Consider the following 15,276-nt stretch of genomic DNA (forward strand, 5'->3'; position numbering starts at 1 on the left):
TCAGCTCAAAGCTAGCACTCTACCACTTGAGCCACAGTTCCACTTCCAGTTTTTCTGGTGGTTAATTGAAGATAAGACTTTCCTATCTGGGCTGGCTTTGAACCACAATCCTCAGATGTCAGCTTCGTGAGGATTACTGGCGTGAGTCACCAGCACCTGGCATTGGTATTGTTTTTGTTCTTTCTTTCTTCTCTGGCCAGTTTCCTAACCGTGTTATGTATATTTGGGTGCTTCAGGCCTTTGTAACAATGGATTGTGTGCAGCAGATTGTGTGTAATAAAGATTCCAAAATTCCATCTTCCAAAATGTGGCTTCTGGGATAATTCACTTTGCAACACTACAGTTGATTTATGTTGTTTCTATTAAACCCTTCCAAAGAGAAAGAAGAGCTAAATTATCAGGCCAGTTGCAACCTTCTCCAAGCCTCTCACAGCACAATTAGATAATCTTATGTCCAGATAAGTAAAATATATTATACTGTATCTTATTCTACCTTCCTTCTGAGTCATGCTTTGGTAATCTGACTTTTGTGGGTTTTGCAATGGTGTGTTGGTTCAGTCAGGTGACTTGGCATGTTTTCTTTGAGGGAGAGAGGGGGAAAGACACCTGTTCTTCCTGCAAATGAAAAGCTATTGCTCTCTCTAAATGAGTGTGAGGATCCTGGGAGGATTTCCTGCTGGGGTTTTGTTTGTTCCTAAAATAGGTTCTTGAACTGAGCTTTCTTGCCTCTATCTTTGAGGAAAGGAAATAAATATTGTTGGAAAAATTTTCAGTTCTCAATATATTAATAGCCCTGTTTTCAAACCAGTGCAGGTGTAAACTTCTGACATAAGTAAAAAACAAAAAATAGCCTTGAATATCACCCTGCAAGAAGCATTTGCATTGGAGTAAGCTTTGATAATTTTCTTCTTTCTACAAATTGTCTCTATAAAAATGTAAAACCAATCTTGGCTGACAAGGAATGCAGTTATTTAAGTGTTAACCCACATAAAATTCTTCTGATGAGCTTAATTTGAATGTATGAAAGAGCCAGGAATTCATGATTCAATTCCCACTTGAGAGCCAATCTTATATTAAAACATGACATATATTATCTAAGGAATTTTGCTGCAAGGGAGCTGGGAACTCTGTCTTTGACATTTACTGCAATGGGTGGGGCCACAATTTGAACATGGAAATTTGAGAAATTTTCTTTTTCTTTCTTCTTCTTTGTCAGTCATGGGGCTTGAACTCTGAGCCTGGGTGCTGTCCCTCAGCTCTTCAGCACAAAGCTAGCACTCTACTACTTGAGCCACAGTGCCACTTCCAGTTTTCTGGTGGTTTTTGGAGATAAGAGTCTCACAGACTTGCCTTCTCTGGCTGGCTTTGAACCGCATTCCTCAGATCTCAGCCTCATGAGAGCTAGGATTATAGGCATGAGCCACCAGCGCCCAGCTTGAGGAATTTTTTGATGAAATTTTAAAATAAAATTTATTCTATCTTGGATTTAATTATGTACTAAAACAAATGGAATTCCCTTTCATCTAGGATCTATTCTTCTTTATTAAGCAATCAAAAGATTAGTAAACCATATATTTTAATGACCACTAAATACATGTCATATACATAGTCAGTAACACCTACTGTATTTTGTTTTATGTTTCAGTTGAAATCTTTTTTGTTGTTGTTGTTGTTGGTTGTGGAGCCTGAACTCTGGGCCTGGGCGCTGTCCCTCAGCTCTTCAGCTCAAGGCTAGTGCTCTACCACTAGAGCCACAGCGCCACTTCTGACTTTTTCTACTTATGTGGTATTGAGGAATCGAACCCAGGGCCTCATGCATATGATGCAAGTACTTTACCATTGAGCTACCTTCCCAGCCTTGAGTTGAAATCGTTTTTTTTTTTTTGTTGTTGGTTGTGGGGCTTGAACTCTGGGCCTGGGCGCTGTCCCTCAGCTCTTCAGCTCAAGGCGAGCACTCTACCACTTGAGCTACAGCGCCACTTCCGGTTTTCTGGTGGTTTATTGGAGATAGGAGTCTCACGGTCTCTCCTGCCCGGGCTGGCTTTGAACCGTGATCCTCAGATCTCAGCCTCCTGAGTAGCTAGGATTACAGGCGTGAGCCACCAGCGCCCGGCGAGTTGAAATCATTTTATATGTACATGCATATATAGAGAGATAGAGAGATGCATAAGTATATAATTTTATCTTCTCCCCTAAAATTATTGAAAAAGACTACTGCATGAGAAGGCATTAAAATATACCATAGTGAAGAAATCAGACTGCCTGGGTTCAATCCAAGCTCTTATACTTACTATGTGTTTGACATTCTTCTAAGCCTCCGTTTTTTTTTTATCTGTAAAACTAAGAGTTGTTAAGAAGATTAAATAAGATAACTCATATAAAGCACTTGTCACAGAGCCTGTCAAAGTTTGATATTAATCATTATAAGGAAAGAAGTCAGGCCCTGAGAAAAAGAGTATCAAGTATTATAGCCATATGGATGAACATATGGCTTCAATTGTTTAAATTAAAAAGTTAAGTTGATTTTGAGTTTTCTAGCACCCATAACCATAAGGTGGAACACAATCCATTATATAAATCTTGAGTTCAGAAGAGAAGTAAGCCACTTCAGAAGTAAAAGTTTAACTAGTACTCAATTATAACAGAAACTCACAGAGGGTACATTAAATAACATATTAACTAATGTTTTCAATAACATCTTATAGCAAATATTGAATTTAATATGGTTGATCTATCTGTCTTTGGCAAAAATCCCAACCTTTACAATTATAATGTAGCTCCATAAAAATTAATAATGGGCTAAGTAAATATGGCCACAATTTATGGACTTCTAGAATTTAAAAAATATGCTATTGAACTTCTGCTTTACTCAGGTACTGTTAAGGAGAACATAGATGAATTAGAGTCAATTCTTTTTTTTTTTTTGTTGTTGTTGTTTTGTTTTGGTCAGTGGCAGGGCTTGAACTTGGTCTGGACATTGTCCCTGAGCTCTTCAGCTCAAGGCCAGTGCTCCACTGCTTGAGCCACAGTGCCACTTCCTAGAGTCAATTCTTATCTTCAAAAACCTTACTGGCCAATAGGAAAAGAAAACACAAACAAGTGTTCTGATAAGGTAAAGCTCCAAAGATATAAAACCCAGAGGAAGATACAGAAGGCTCTGGAATTTCAAAGGAAGAAAGATCAGGTTCCTTAAACATGTCCAGTCCAACTCCATCTCATGGCTTTTGTGTATACTCTTTCCTGGGCTTAGAATGTGTTTCTCCATACTCTGGTATGTATAATTCCTCCCCTCCCATCATGTATTTGCTTTTGCGCAACCTCCTCCTAGAGGTCTTGTCTGAAAGCCTGTCATAGAAGAGACTCTCCTTTTTAATTGTCTCAGCATCTTGTTTCTTTCATCAAAGCACTGTTGTATATGGTCTTACAGTTATATTATTTATTTGCTTATTGACTTTCTTTTCTGTGTCCCTGCATAGAAGAGTAGCTCCCTGAAAACAGGGCTATATGTCTATCATTTCTGCCACATAATTCTTGATGTCCAGAGCAGTATCTGACACATATCAAGCATTCAATATGTAGCTGTTGAATGAGTCAATGAAAAAAATGAAAGATGGTAGGATCAGAAGAGGGTTCTTAAAAGGCAGGAATCCTTAAAAACTTGATAGTTTGAAGGTAAGAGGTAGAGATAAGGAGCAGGGAAGTGTCTCTAAAGCAAGGGAAATCATGAAGAAATGTTTGAAGTCCAAGATAGCATTTTCCAAAGCAGCAAACACTGTGTCTTTGGACATAAGACGCACACTTTGCCCTTGTGTTCCTGCTTTCCATTTTGACATTTCCAAATCGGTATAATTGGTATGTGTCTTATAATCGCTATCTGCGTGTACACTGGTCGTTTCCTTTTTTTACCCTGAAATGTTCTTTAATTGATGGTGTGTCTTGTAATCATCAGTTGTATTTTAGAAATGGGAAAATAAGGTAATTCAGTTTTACTGGAGCATAGGATATGTGTGTGTGTGTGTGTGTGTGTGTGTGTGTGTGTGTTTGTGGTTGCTGAGTGAGCCAGTGCTGGAAAGTTCTGTTGTGAAAGTTATAAAGCACAAAACAAAACCAGAGTGATCAGTTTAAACTATACCCTCTATACTTAATTTATTATCAATGGAGAGGAGTTTCTGTTGGAATTAATACGTTCTTTCCTAAAATAGTTACAAATATTCATGAAGGGATTTTTTTTCTCTTGGTAATTTACATTATTAAGTTTACCCTTAAGATATAAGCTTTTGTGTCTAAGTCCAGAAGATAAACTCTTCCTCACTGGACTGTGATAGCAACTATCACAATGTAGTAGGGTTCTATCAATGTTTATGGGATGTCAGATTTATTAAGCAATTGTCAAATAAGTGACAAATGGTATTTTACTACTTAAAAAAATGATTATTGGATAAGAGATTACTGGCAAGAGTCTGTTTTTGTTGGTTGACGGTTATGGGGCCTGAACCTTGGGCCTGGGTGCTGTCTTCAGCTCTTCAGCTCAAGGCTTGAGCCCTACCACTTGAACCACAGTGCCACTTCTGGCTTTTTCTGTTTATGTGGTGCTGAGGAATCAAACCCAGGGCCTCATGCATGCAAGGCAAGCACTCTACCACTTAGCCACCTTCCCAGCCCCTCCTCCCTCCCCTCTTTTTTAAAAAAGCCAAATGGAGTTAATTTAGGAAGACTTTTGAGGAGAAAGTGTTTAGTGACTGTTGGAAAGCAAGTAAAGAGACACGGGAGGGGGGGGACAGAATACATACTCTGTTTGAAGACAAGGGATATTTCAGTCTTATTAAGCTTCAAATAGAAAATGATGCAATATATATATATGGGAGCCAAAGAGTCCATCTGGGAGAAGGAAAGCTACCAAGTAAGGGTGGAGACATGAGGAAGAGGTTAGCCATGGAATCAAAGATGGCTTGAATCACTAGGCATGACTCACTTTTACTGAAAATTAGTTATCAGACAGGAAATATGCATGGATATGAATAAACACAAATGAATGTGAATAATTAAGTCACCCAGAATAGGAGCTGAATCTCTCTTGAACTTATCACCAGTGGTTTTTCTCTCTATACTTGACCAATATCACCTTATTGACCTCTCATTTCTTTTAAAAAGATTGTTGCAAAATTCCCTAACTCAAAGTTGACAATCTCCACCAGCTTTTAGTATATAGTCAGGTTTTTTTTTGTTGTTTTGTTTTGGTTTTTTTTTGGTCATGGCAACTCTGGGCCTGGATGCTGTCTCTGAGTTCTTCAGCTCAAGACTAGTGCTCTACTACTTGAGCCACAGTGCTACTTCTGGCTTTTTCTGCTTATGTGGTGCTGAAGAATTGAACCCAGGGCTGCATGCAAGCAAGGCAAGCACTCTATCCACTGAGCCACCTTCCTGGCCCTAGTCAAGGGTTTTAAGCACATTCATATTGCTGTGTTGTTACCACTATCCATTCACAATACTTTCATTGTGCAAATGGAAGCTCTGCACCCATTAAACACTAACTCCATATCACTTCCCCTTCTTTTCTGGCCACTACAAGTCTACTTTCTGTCTCTATGAATGACTATTCTAGGTACTCTTCAAAAGGGAATCATACAGCTTTTGTAATTGACATTTCCCTTAACACAGTGTTTTCAAGCTTCATCAATAATGTAAAATGTGTTGTTTCCCTTCTTTTTAAGGTTCAATAATATGCCATTGCTTGGACATGTCACATTTTGATTATGCCCTTTTCAGTTTTTGAGATCTTCCCTTCCCCTGGCTTCTACAACATTGCATCCCCTGCCCTATATTCCTCCCATCTTCCTGACGTCTACTTTTCTTCTCTGCTTTCTTTCAAACACTCTCCATCACTTTTTCATTCACAGTTAGCATTCTCTAGTATTTTCCCCAGCTTCTATCCTCCTGTTACTATTCTTTCCCTAGAGACAATCTCACCAGGGATCATGATCTCCCTTACTGATCCATTGCTAATGTTCTCACGTGTGCGGCTCTGGGGGAAAGGGACCCTGTGTGGAGCAGTGTGGAAGTGAGAATGAGAGAGGGAAGAAGACATCTGCCTCCATAGAATCAGTGCTGGCAAACAGGGTGACAGATGTCTCAGACAGATTGCTCTCACATCTGGATTAGGAGCTTAAGTATGATTTGAAAGGCATGAAGCCAAAATAATGCTTGAGGAAGCTGATTCGTTCTGTGACTTCATAGAAAGGAATGAAGCAAGCATACACTCTTGGGAGACTATCAGAAGTACCAGCCACAAGAGTGTAAGACAAAGCTGTCTTTTACAGAAGAAATGGGTTATAAGGGAGTAAATTACCACAATTGGTGCTTTTACCTACATAGATGTAATAGGCAATGTTCTTTCTGGCCATCCTTGAGGTTAAAAAGCACTCCCTTGGAAGATAAATAGAAGACTCAATTAGAGCAATGAGATATGTCTTCCTATCAATTCCTCCTTTTCCATTTTATCCCCTAGGACTGAAAGCTGAACACAGTTCAGAGGAAGGAGAAGGCAGGCTGACAACCAAATGTATGTTTCCTTCCATCTCTTTTCCTTAATATTGATTTTTTTTTCTTTTCGGTTAACAACTTCACACTCTGTTTTCTCCCTTCAAAAATAGACTTGCTCTATCTCTTCATAATTATCATTGACAGACTCCCTAAGCTTAAAAATACCCAAAAAAGGAGCATGTGTTTCCATTTGGATTGAGCTTTAAAAATGCAAATGATTAGTGTTACAAGTCAACTTGTATAAGAAAAACCAACCAGCACATTTTGAATATTGATACCAATCGAGCTGATATTATATAATGCAGTGGATCAGACATGATCTTTGTCCTATAAACATAACAAATATAATTGATATAGTGCACTTGCATGTGGTAGAAGTCATTTTTTCTCAATGTAGTATACTTGCTTGTTGTATAAGTAACTTTTCTCGATGCTGTGACAAAATATATGACAAAATCAAAGAAACATTTTTCAAGTCCAATCCACAGTTACTTGGTCCATGTTCTCATGTAGAGCATCACTGTAGTAGGTTCATGTGAGAAAATCAAGAGAAAGTAATAAAGGACAAGATATAATCCCCCAAGGACATGCCCTCAATGCACTACTTCCTCTAGCTAGGTCCCACCTACCAAAATTTCCAGAAACTTTCAAAATAGCATGACCAGCTGAGGACCAAAAATTCAATACACAAACTTATTCCATATTCAAATCAGAGCAATTACTTTTAACTTTACTCCACTAGTGACCAGTATTCCAAATTTGCTCCAGGACATTATTAGACACAATCTAGCTGTGCAATTAACCAAGGTAATTTATCAGCCAACAAACAGGGACCTATGACTCAATTAGACCAAGCAGAGGAACAAAAAGATGGAAACTTTCTTCTGTCACTCTACTCTGGTCTTCATCTTTGCCTGGTTATTGCCTAGGCTTTACATTTTATGATCTACTGCCTATATAAATGACTTATTTTTATTTCCAATCAGCATCTTGAATACTTATAAGTGCCAGCCACTGTTCTAAAATCTTTGTGTGGTTGACATCTTTGTAACAACTCTTCAATTATTTCTCCTATTTGACAGATAAAGATGAACCTGAGAAAAATAAGAAATTTAACAAAGTTTACACAGCTAAGAAGACATGGAACTGAGATTCAAATTCAGATAGTGCATTTCTGCTCTTTTGCATCTACTTTCTGGAAATAATTAGAAAAACACATGAGACATAAGACAGATCAGAAAAGTTGATTTAAAAGAGAAAAGTGTCCTGTGTAGTAAAGTAATTGAACTTTGGGAAATGTTCTCTGATTCTTAGAGAAAGTAGACTTGGAGATGGTGGAATTCCAGGAAGCTTAAAGGCACCAGAAGGAAAGGAAGGTCTGGCAATGGCAATGAGATGGTATCTTCAGAGAAAGAAGTTGTTAGAAAAGTCTTCAGAGAAAGCATCCACTGCATATTCTCATTGTACACAATAGAAAATTGGTTCAAAGTGGGTATACATAACAATAGTGTTAATTCAGAAAGTCCAGAGGTAGGGAAGCTCAAGGTGAAATATTTTGGTGGATCAACAATAAAGATCAGGTTTCCCCACCATTACTGTTTTCGCTTTTTGTATTTCCTTTGTCCTTAGGAAATGTCCCTAAAGCTTATAAGGTAGTCAGAGCAGTTTACACATAACATCTTTGGACAGGCAGTACAATGCTTGAGAAAGGGATTCTTTCTATTTGTTTTTTGTGAGGAAGGGACCTGTCCTAGAAGCAGTTTAGAAGAGTTCTCTCGATATCACATGTCCATGTCTAAACCAAACCAATTCTGCCAGATATAATTGCTCAGAACAATCGGGCTGCAAACTCTGCTATTCTGCAGCTATTCTTGATTCCTGAATGTAGTCAAAATTTTTATAAGGAGGAAAGAGAAATTGAGTAAACATTGGACAAATATCAAAAATCTATCCATCTACTTAGAAATTCTTTGAAGGCCATGAATTTAGAACAATAATGAGTGCTACATACACTAGAGTTGCATATTAGCTGCCTAACTTATAACTGTATAGTGAGTGGGTATATGGATATTTAACTAAGTAATACCTGCAAGATGCTTGTTTGGAATCTGAAAATATGCTACATTATAGTAATTGGTAATTTCTATATGATATAAAAATTAATTATTTTTATCTAAGCTCAATTATTCTATTATTCCCAAATACATAGAAAAAGTTTACTACATGTTACATCTACTGTGTTAGTTGTTAGTGGTGGAAAAGAATTTGAATAATTATAATTTGGATATGTAAAGGAAGACACAAGCTATGTTTTCCCCTTGTGGAAATCAATAAGCAGTCTATAAACTATTCTTTTTATAGTAAGAATTTGTATGCTTAAGAATGAGATTGTATATAATATTGCTCACTCAAAAGAATGGGTTTCAGGGCTGGGAAGGTGGCTTAGCGGTAGAGTGCTTGCCTCTCATGCATGAGGCCCTAGGTTCGATTCCTCAGCACCACAAAAATAGAAAAATCTGGAAGTGGTGCTGTGGCTCAAGTAGTAGAGCACTAGCCTTGAGCTGAAGAGCTGAGGGACAGTGCCCAGGGCCAGAGTTCAAGCTCCACAACTGACAGAAAAAAAAAAAAAGAATGGGTTTTAGCTTATAATAATGGAAGCAGAAGAAGCCTCTAAATTTCAAATATGAAATATAAAAATATAAATATAAAAACTAAATAATTTTTTGTTATAACAATAAAATCTATTAAAATTGTTTTAAGAAAGGGTCAAGGGAAGATGAGGGAGAGTGATGGAGTGAGTTTAATGGGAGTGCATTGTATATAGGTATAGTAACATCACAACAAAACTCTCTTTGTACAATTAATGTATGCTAATAAAAAAATCTTCATTAAAAAATAAAAAAACCAGGTAACTTGAGAGGATGAGTGGGGTTGGGAGAGATGGGGGAGAACAATGGAAAGAGTGACATTGACTAAAACGAACTGTACTCGCAAAGACATTTTGAATTGAAACCACTTTGTACAACCACTTAAAGATAATAATAAAGGTTTAAAAAGTAACAAAGTAAGATAAAGAAATAAAATGATTGGAAGAGAAGAAGTTATGTGCCTTCTTGGCAGAAAAGTGTTAAGCAGGGCTTAGTGATACAGTGCTTTACTTGTATGTACAACTCTCTAGATTTGAAGGAGGAGGAGGAAGAGGACAAGGAGAAGGAAGAGGAGAAGAAGAAAGAAAAGGAGAAGAGGAGGAGGAAGAAGATGCCAACAACGACATAGAGGACAGAAGAAGACAGGAGAAGGAGAATGTAAAGGAGAGAGGACAAGAGAAAGCAAATGAAGAAATGAAGCAGTCTTAAGGGGAGGATAGGAGAAGGAGGAGAAGGAAGGAGGAAGGATAATTAATAATAAATAATAGCAATTATGGAAGAAAGAGCTTCATTCTGCTTACTCTTCCATTTTACCCTTTGAGTTTACTGCTGATACTAGTCCTCCAGTAGGAGAATATGTTTTTCTGCAACAGGAAACAGGAGCTTCACAAATAATGGCTTAAGACCATAAGAATATCTGTTGTTTACTCAACCAAAGCTGGCCGCAAGGATGATTTGGTAATTCACTGACAGTATTGAGAAGACAAATTCTACCTTGCTTCCTTGGTGAGTCAGTGTTTTCTCCCCTGTGACTATGCACCTGATGTCATCACTCTAGAAAACACCATTGATGCAAAGGCATGCATGTTGGTATCCAGGGAAAGAACACAAAGGATTTTTCTTTCTTTCCTCCTTTCATCAAGGAATAACATTTTTCCAACAAGCTTTCTAACAGCTTCTCCCTTGTGGTCAGTGTGGGGCCATGTGCCCACTTCTGCACTTATTACCAGCAAAGAAGGTGTGTTTACCATGACTGAATTAGACGTATCATCACTCACCCCAGGAAAAGGAGGCATAGGCCCGGCAGTATATATTGAAGAAATTTGGGATTTATTAGTAGAAAAGAAGGAAAGACAGTTGAGTAGGCAGTCGAAGGGTTTGCCATGGACTTTGAGTAGAGCACCTCATCCTGACCCATGAGACCATTTCTCACTCAGTTCTTCAACCCTCAAACCTCAATGCATCCATCTCTACCTTCCTACCTTATTGGGAGGTTCTTAGCCTGATTTACTCCTAGTCCTCAAGCAAGAAAGGTGCAGGCACTCATTATAAAAGAGCCATTGGGCTGACAGTATAGCTCAGCGATAGAACACTTGCTTAGCATGCATAAAGCCCTGGGTTCAATCCCCAGCACCAAGAAACAACAAAAACAATGAACTCAGCTCTGCACTGGCCTCTATTGGCCCGACAAGGCTGAGTGACCCTGTGGGCTTTAAGTGAGGCTATTTGACCCGCTGTGGCTAGCTTTGCCTTATACGTAAAGATTTGGGAATTTAGTTCTTGTTTTTAATCCCTGGAGTCTGTCAAGTGTTGGATTTTAAGGGGGTGGATAATATAAACATCAAGGATTAGGAGAGAACAGTTGGAGGAGGAGCTGAAAGAAGAATAGAGAATGCCAATGTGTCTGCAGATGACAGAGCCTTTGTAAGCCTCTCTCATTACCATCTCTTTTCTCTGGTTCATTTCACATTAAAATTTCCCTCAGTGTTTTGGCATGGATAAACCTTGGCAACATCTCCTTGAAAAAATAATTATCATGTATTTTTGTTCTTGCTAAAGCCAAGCAGATTTATTTTTTTTTAATGGTTACAGCTCTGGGAGTATTCATTAGTAAAGACTACTGGGCGTTGAACAAGTGAATATCATTAGAGTTCTGTAATGCAGCTAATTTCACTCACTGACCTCTTTGTATCTATGCCTTCATTGTTCTCTATTCCAATCGCTCTAATTACCATAAATATAAAAGCAATATGCATTTCCTTATTTTAAAGAAGTTTCTGCTTGTTCCACCCCAGGTGCTTTGTCCTTACAAACATATTCATTAGCCTCCACACTCTGCAATTTAGGTGGTTTTTTTTTTTCTTTCTTTCTTTTTGAGAGAAACACAGATTGGGGCCAATAAGGATTAGCTACCTTGGGCCTGGTGAGCTTTTCTTTCTAGGTTATTTATAAATCATCTAGGTCCATGTTTATGTTGGGCCTTTTAATGTATGTCAAATAAAATTTATCAAAAAATTTGAGCTCAGTTGAGAACTCCAAACAAGAGCTTCTAATTAAAAGGTGATGTCACCTCCCATTCATGCCTACCTTTGCCTGCAAATGCATGTGCACATGCATATGTGTGCGCGTGCACCCGCACACACACCACATACGCACACATACATGCACACTCTGTTCAGTGGCCTGGATCAGAATCATCATTGACAAAGAAAAGATCTCAAATCTCCATACTTTTTGCTTATTCCTTTGCATGTAGGGCCTTCTCTGCTGCTCTAACTGGAGATTCCATTCTGTCCTTCTAGCCCTTGTCAACAGTTATCTCAATGTGAGACCTTTCTAAAACTCACTTTCTGACTCCTAGGATTCAGAACTCACTTTCCAAATCCTTCTTATTCTATATTCTGATAAAATCACTTATCTCTAGAGGTTTTAATATCCCTGTCTGTTCTAGTATTTCCTATAGCTGGCTCTACTTGGTCTTTACCCTTGGGAGTTCTAAGAACTGGGGCAATGCCCTTCATCTCTCTGTTAGCCCTGATACTGCATTGATGCCAATGGCAATAACCTGTTTATCAGACCAAGCCTCTGGGCACTGACATCAGCCCTGAGCATCAGTATATTGTTATCTTCAAGCATTACAGTTGAGCTATCTAGCTATGTGCTGGCCTGGTTGACTTCCAGCTGTCTGTCTTTTCTTGCCAGACTGTGAACTTGTTGAGCTTGCAGACTAGACTTTGCAACTTGGAGATGTTATAAATCTCAGTATTTCAAGTAATAATAGTGAGAGTTGTGTTAAAAGCCTCTAATTTTCTTTGAGACATGGTGTGCCGGATTTATATATAGAGACTCCAGTGATATTCCCCAAGTAAACATTTCATCAAAAATAATCAGGTCACGGAAAAGAAAAACAATTGCTCCCAAAAATTAGAAATTATATTTCACTGTTAAGAGAAGCACAACTCTCACTATATGCTCAGATATCATTTTTCACTAACCAAATAGGTAGAAAGCAAAGCCTTTATTAACACAGTGTTGTTGATTATGTAATAGCAGAACTCTTCTGAAGAGCTGTTCACCTTGATCCAGCAATATCGTTCCAAGAAACTTATTCAATACATAATCAGGCATGCATCAAAATCAAAGCACATATGTAAATCCATGTATATATTAAAGTTATTCAAGCTCTTGTTTGTAATGGTATCAGAATGAAATAACCTAAAGTTTCATTAGTAATGGAATGAATCAATTAAAATATATCCACATATTGGAATACTAGATAATCAAAAATGTTGTGGAAGATTTTTAAGTACTGATATGAAATAATTTCCAAGGTATGTTAATAGGAGGGAATCATGAGGCAGGAGGTGGGAACATGTGTGGGAAAGTGGAATGGGAGAGTTTCATTATTTTATACGTATGTGCCTTTACTTTTTAACCATGTGAAAGGAAACTAATTAAATATAAAAGGAGCATTTGTAACTGCAGAACATTATGTCTTTTTCTTAAACACTAAGCACAGGGTTGGATATTTGGTAGATATTTAGATTCCTTAAAACACAGAACCAAACTTTTATAGCCATCATTTCAGAATACAATCCAGAGAACAAAGAATGAAGAGAGAAAGGAAGGCGAGTGGGTACCAGATGGGGTTTTCCTTTGCTGGGTCAACATAACTTATTGTTCAAAAAACAGACCATCTCAGAACAGTCCAGGAATGAGATGGAGGACAATTTATTGATTAGATTCTCTCAGTCTGCTATCATTCGCTCATTCTGTTCCTTTTGTGAATTCTAACTACACTAACAAGCTTCTGAGTCTCCTAGAGTTTAATCCTCATTAATGTATAAGGACTGGGGTGTAGGACAGTGGTAGTGTACATGCTTAACTTGCAAGAGATCCTGGATTCAACTTCCTAGCGCTGGGAGAAAAATTTAGACAATGTACATATACCTCAATCCCTCCTTGTTGGGTAATACTGAGCATAGCCAATTCCTCTTTCTATATAGCAATAAAGACAGAGGTAGGTCAAGTTGTCATGAGGACCAGAGAAATCTAGTGTTATACAAGTGGGTTCAACACAGTAGTTGCTCAGAACTCAGGTTTTCATTTGCTTTTATTGGGTTATTAGACTTCAGCTTTTGCAAGGGTTTTCAGTTCACAGCAGGACTGAGCAGAGGTAGTACACCTTCCTATATTCTCTCTCCCATCTCCACAGATACAGCTTGTAAATGTCAGCAGATGTTCCAGCCAATGACTCACATCATCCCTCAAACTCAGAAATGCATGTTTGCTTTTTTATTTTTGATTGATTGTTTGATTAGGTGATTCAGCTAGTTAGGATAATTTCCTTGAAAACTATAAACCTGAGCCTGTAACCATCTAACTTCTTTAAATCCCCCAAACCAGGAATTGTCTTGTGATGACAGATCATTGTATTCCACTTAAGTTTATATATGGTGGTTTCTTCCTGTTTACCATCTTGTGCTTTCAATAAATTAATGTAAAATATGTATAACTGAGTCAAAGACACTATCCAGAGAGATATTCAGGCATATATATGATGTGAGGCAATATATGAACTTTTTCCTGAATTTATCTCAAAGATATATATATACAGGAATTAAGAAATACTATAGCATATGTTTTTAGCAGTGAAGCAATTAGTGGTCAAGTGTGACAGAGACAAATCATACTACAAGATCTGGGCAATGTCTTTACACAGAATATCAAGGAAGATTTGGTAGAGAAAGCATGAACTTGAAGTAGATTTGACTTATGGCCATAAGTTAGGAAGAAGAAAAATGGTGAATACATTTAGATGACACTCCAGTCTAATAGAGTTTCTTAAGACTTGGGACATCAAGTGTAGACCCTTCCTTCCTTCCTTCCTTCCTTCCTTCCTTCCTTCCTTCCTTCCTTCCTTCCTTCCTCCCTCCCTCCCTCCCTCCCTCCCTCCCTCCCTTCCTTCCTTCCTTCCTTCCGTCCTTGTTTTTTTAAATAAAGGTGGAGTGATTTGAGACAAGTTTGGAACCACCGGCAGGGATTATATTGTGTAAAGCTTTCAAATTCTTTGCAAAAATACTAGAATTTCCTTCTTTAATCAAGAAGTTATTAAAATTTTTGAGTAGAGTTGCTTAATTTCCTATTAGGAATATTTGGGAAACAGAATCTAATAAAATGTCTCCAACATACTCCTAACTCCTGACTAAGTCGGAAGACATTTTCCCCCATGGAGATGTCTGTAATGAGCTGACTGAAATCTGAAGGAGCTAATTTCCCTGGAAACCAATCTGGTGTATTTCTGGAGCTTTATAGATCACCAAGGGGCTATTGGTGATAGTTTTCTCTATAAAATATATTCAAATATATTCAAAGAATATATTTTAACTTTTAGCTCTTCACTTCTTACATAGTATAAGAATTTTATTTATTTCTAATGTTTTTATAATTTTTAAATTATTATCCTTTAGTAGTTGTACAAAGGAGTTTCAATTCAATATATCAGTTAGTGAGTACAATGCATCTATATCTGTCACTCCTTTTTATCATTCTTTCCCACCTCTCCCAACCTCACCCATCCCCTCAATTT

The 15,276-nt window shown here is 37.8% G+C and overlaps 1 long non-coding RNA gene across 1 annotated transcript; it reads left to right on the forward strand.

Moving 5' to 3' along the window:
- The first annotated feature begins 314 nt into the window (after positions 1–314).
- Positions 315–9,896, forward strand: LOC138838035 (uncharacterized). The gene is made up of 3 exons (XR_011375541.1): positions 315–401; positions 6,506–6,559; positions 9,719–9,896. It is a non-coding gene; the product is annotated as an uncharacterized lncRNA (long non-coding RNA).
- The last annotated feature ends 5,380 nt before the right edge of the window (positions 9,897–15,276 follow it).

This window comes from Dipodomys merriami, unplaced genomic scaffold, assembly GCF_024711535.1.
Source record: "Dipodomys merriami isolate MVZ:Mamm:240054 unplaced genomic scaffold, mDipMer1.0.p SCAF_10, whole genome shotgun sequence".
Classification (NCBI taxonomy): Eukaryota; Metazoa; Chordata; class Mammalia; order Rodentia; family Heteromyidae; genus Dipodomys; species Dipodomys merriami.